Here is a 4,163-nt window from a genome sequence, read left to right as displayed (position 1 = left end):
TCGAGGGAAACCTACTCCCTCCGTTCTTTTTTAACTTGATAAATTTTTGTTTGATTTTAATTGTCATTTGTAGAATTTAAGACATTGTCAAAGTTACCCCTATGTAATTATTATAGAGAGAAAAAAAAATGAATGTAGAATATAATTAAGGGTATTATAGATAAAATGAAAGTTATTGTTTAAAAAATAACAATAATTATTAACTTTCTTGGTATGTGTAAAAAGTCAAAAAAAAATAACACTTAAAAAGGAACGGAGGGAGTATATTTAAAATATAATAAAGTGAAAATGTTTGGCTTTTAAGGGTTGGGATTTAAATTGGACTAAATCCAATGAAAACCCCACCAGAGGCAATCCCTTTCGGGTGAAGAATGGGAATTTCCGTGAAATTAATTTTTAATGAAATCTCAATCCTTTCTTATTATAAAAGCATGTAATTAATTAATTGAAAAGATAATTGGAAGGTGGGGATTTCCACTGCACTCCGTCTACTAAAAATTTCACCGGAGACGGTCCATCCCCGTGAAGAATGGAAACAAGCAAAGTTACTAAAACCGTGCATTGAAAGTGGATAAGGTGAATAGATTTTTTTTTAAAAAAAATAATCATTATTTTTTAATTAAATATCAAAATAATTATATTTTTAAATTATTTATTAAATTAATATAACAAGAGCAGCGTCATTGCATGTGGCGGATGCATATTTTTTTATACTAAGACGTCAATCATAATGACACATACATGTACATGATGCAAGCAGGTTACTGCAGTGACACATGCTTTGTTTTATTTTTTTATTTAATTATTTTAAAAATACATTAAATTATTTAATTATTTTAAAAATACATTGCGCATGCTTTGTTTTGAACATGCGTTAGGAGGAGTGGCGCATGCATGCAATATTGATAAAAAAGTAACCATTAATATTTTAGTCTTTTGCATGCATACGTAATAGACAGTGACATTTTAGTGCAATGCGCCATAGACAGTGTGACGTCTATTTTTATTTAAAATATAATTATTTTAATATTTAATTTTAAAATAGTGATTATTTATGCCTATTGGTTGTGTGTATGTAAATGGGCCGAAATGTGTAATCCTAGCCTGAATGATTCAAACATGCAAAAAAAAAGAATGATGATTTAATTCGGTAATTTTATTAAACACGATTTAAATACGCATTAGATAAGTATGATAGTTAGAAACCGATCACTTGTTATATTTGTCAATTTAAATATTTAAATAGGCATTAAGATATAAATACGCATTAGATAAGATGTTACTCAAATGCATACTGATTTTGCATGATGTTGCTGAGTAGTTTTTATTAGTATATATAATATTCCATCCGTTCCTTGTATTTTTTTTTTATATTTTATGTATATCAAGAAATTAATTGTTATGTTACTTTTTCAACAATAATTCTCCTTTTATCTATAATACCCTTAATTATTTATTACATTCATTTTATTTTTTCTCTCTCTATAATGATTATTTAGGAGTAAATTTGACAAAATATAATTAATACTACCTTAAACTTTGTAAATGACAACTAAAAAATTTTTTTTAAAAAAATAGACACAAATACCAATATAAACTCAAGTGACCAAAATGTTGAATATGATAGTACATCATGATATAATAACCACGTCATCAGTAAGCATTATAAAGCGTAGAATGTTAGAAATAAGGACAAATGATTATAACTCTAATATTCTAATGCATCATTTGAAATAATTATATTAAATATATAATATTAATTAAGAAATTAAAATTAAAATTATTTTATATATGAATTGATGGACAATATATAAATTATATTCAATGTTAAATATATAATATAAAGAGAAGAAGCAGGTTAATATAGTAAGATATAATTATATTAAATATATAATTAAAATCATTTTAAATATTTTAATGTTGAACATTTGTGTATGATAGGGAAGAAGCATGCTAATAATAATATTTTAATCGGATAATAGTGTAGTTTCACAAAATGTCATATATTTGTCATGTCATAATTGTAATGCTGCATTTTTTCTTTTAGTTATTAAGATAAGATGTGAGATTATTGCATAGTAAAAGATGGAGTGTGGGCTCATACAATGAAGATTATTATTAGAATTAATTATAAAAAATGATGAAAGTTAAACTGCCAAGTAGATGGTCAAACAAAGCTAATAATCCAAATTGTAAAATAGTTTTTGCCATTTTTTTAAATAATCATATTTTTTAAATTAATTTCTAAAATAATCAATATTTTAAAAAAATATATCGGAATAAGCATAATTTAAAACAAATGTGTCAGATGAACTGACGCATCAATTCAAAAGCAAGAGGAGGCATTACTAGTGTTGCCGCATGCTTCCAAAGCATTGCATGGAGGCGCCAACAACCATGGCGCATATGCATGTGTCTTGGTGTATACGCCAATTCATCTGGCGCACACACCTTAATTTTTTTATAAATTTTTTTATTGTTTATTTAATAAATAATTAAATTAAATATTATAAAAACAATTATTCGTGATATAATAAATGTTACATGAGAATTGACAAAAATTCAATGACCGGCTCGATCGAAACGTCCCCCTGCTCCACATCCAGGTGCGTTAGTCTATCTTTGAGGTCTCCCACGATTTTCCTGAGGTGTTTGGGATCTTTGTGTGCTGACCTGATCAAATGATGGTTGGTGTGAAGGTCCGACTGAAGTTCCAGCAGTATTTGATAGATGTGTCATCATTTGTTTCCAATAGCGGGGGGCTCTGGCCAACGATGCTTCCGTAATGGAGTTCGGTGTACATGTTATGTAGTAGGTCGATGTGGTTGGGTGAATTGTGAACGATATAATTGCCCGAATTGGGACATTGGATCGTTTTGGAAACGAAACAATGGTTCATGGGGTGTACTATAGTTAAACAATTGTTGGATATTTTGGTGATGGGATGTTTGGGTGGTCATTGGTGGGGGGCTACGATGAAGTGAACCGTATGAATCATCTGGGCTATAGACGGTTGTGATTGATGTGTATAGTTGTTGGTTGGTAGGGTTTGATTCTTGGTTTTGAGGTTGGGTGGGTGTCATGAATGGATTGTGAGGTTGGATGTTTGGTGGGTGGGTGGCATGAATGGGTTGCAAAGTTGGGTGTTTGGTTGTTGGATGTATGTGGTAGGGTGATGGTGTGAGGTTGGTTGTTGGGTTTGGGTGGTTTGACATTGGTGTTGGACGGGGACTTGTTGTTGGGCGTATGATGGCGAAGCTAGTTGGCGTGGATCAATCAAATATTGTGGCTCAGATACAAATTGTTGCGTTGTAACCGACCTAAACCATGTCATATATTGTTGAGTTGGTCTAGCACCTTGTATGATTGGTTCGTTTAAGATGTGTTGTCGTCGATTCCTCCAATGACGACACATCTCTTTTGCAAAGTCTCTCCCGTCGGAATAATCCCATTGGGTCTCGACTCTTTTTTGATGTCAATCTCCCAAACACGTCGGAGGTTATGGAATTTGTTGGTGCATGTCAAACTGCAGTTTTACCCGGTCACTTTGGTGCATCTCCACAGTAGTGAACCAAATAATTGTTGTTTTTCCTGTCCAAACTGCATCATCATCATGGTTAACCTGGTGATCAATACTCATATATGGCCTCCAGATAAACTGTACAACAATACGACACGATTAGATGATAAATAATTTGATAAGTATTTTTAAATTAAAATAGAGTTGTGTAGGAGTATTACATCGTCTGGTCCAATGTGGTCCAATAGATTGCAATAGACTACTATAGCATATTTCGGACACCTATTGTAGTTCATCCCTCTCACTGACCACCTAGATCATAAACAATTGAAAAATATTATTTATAGTTAATTATTTTATAAAGTCTAATTAATTAAATGGTAAATTGTTAAACTTACTTTGTTGGAAACGGGAAAATGAATGGGTTCTCGTTTACCGGGACGAGTGACGGCATTTTTGACCAACCCCATGTTGTAGCAAATACGCACATGAATAAAAAGTACAAGTATTTTTTTGGCATTTTTACACATCGCACTATATAGATGGGCCAATACAACTGAACCCCAACTATATGTGCTTACCTTATTAATGTTGCGTAGCAACGGTAAATACATAATATTTACCGTATTACCAATACTTTCTG

This window comes from Lathyrus oleraceus, chromosome 3 (genome assembly GCF_024323335.1).
Source record: "Lathyrus oleraceus cultivar Zhongwan6 chromosome 3, CAAS_Psat_ZW6_1.0, whole genome shotgun sequence".
NCBI lineage: Eukaryota > Viridiplantae > Streptophyta > Magnoliopsida > Fabales > Fabaceae > Lathyrus > Lathyrus oleraceus.
This window is presented reverse-complemented; position numbering follows the sequence as displayed.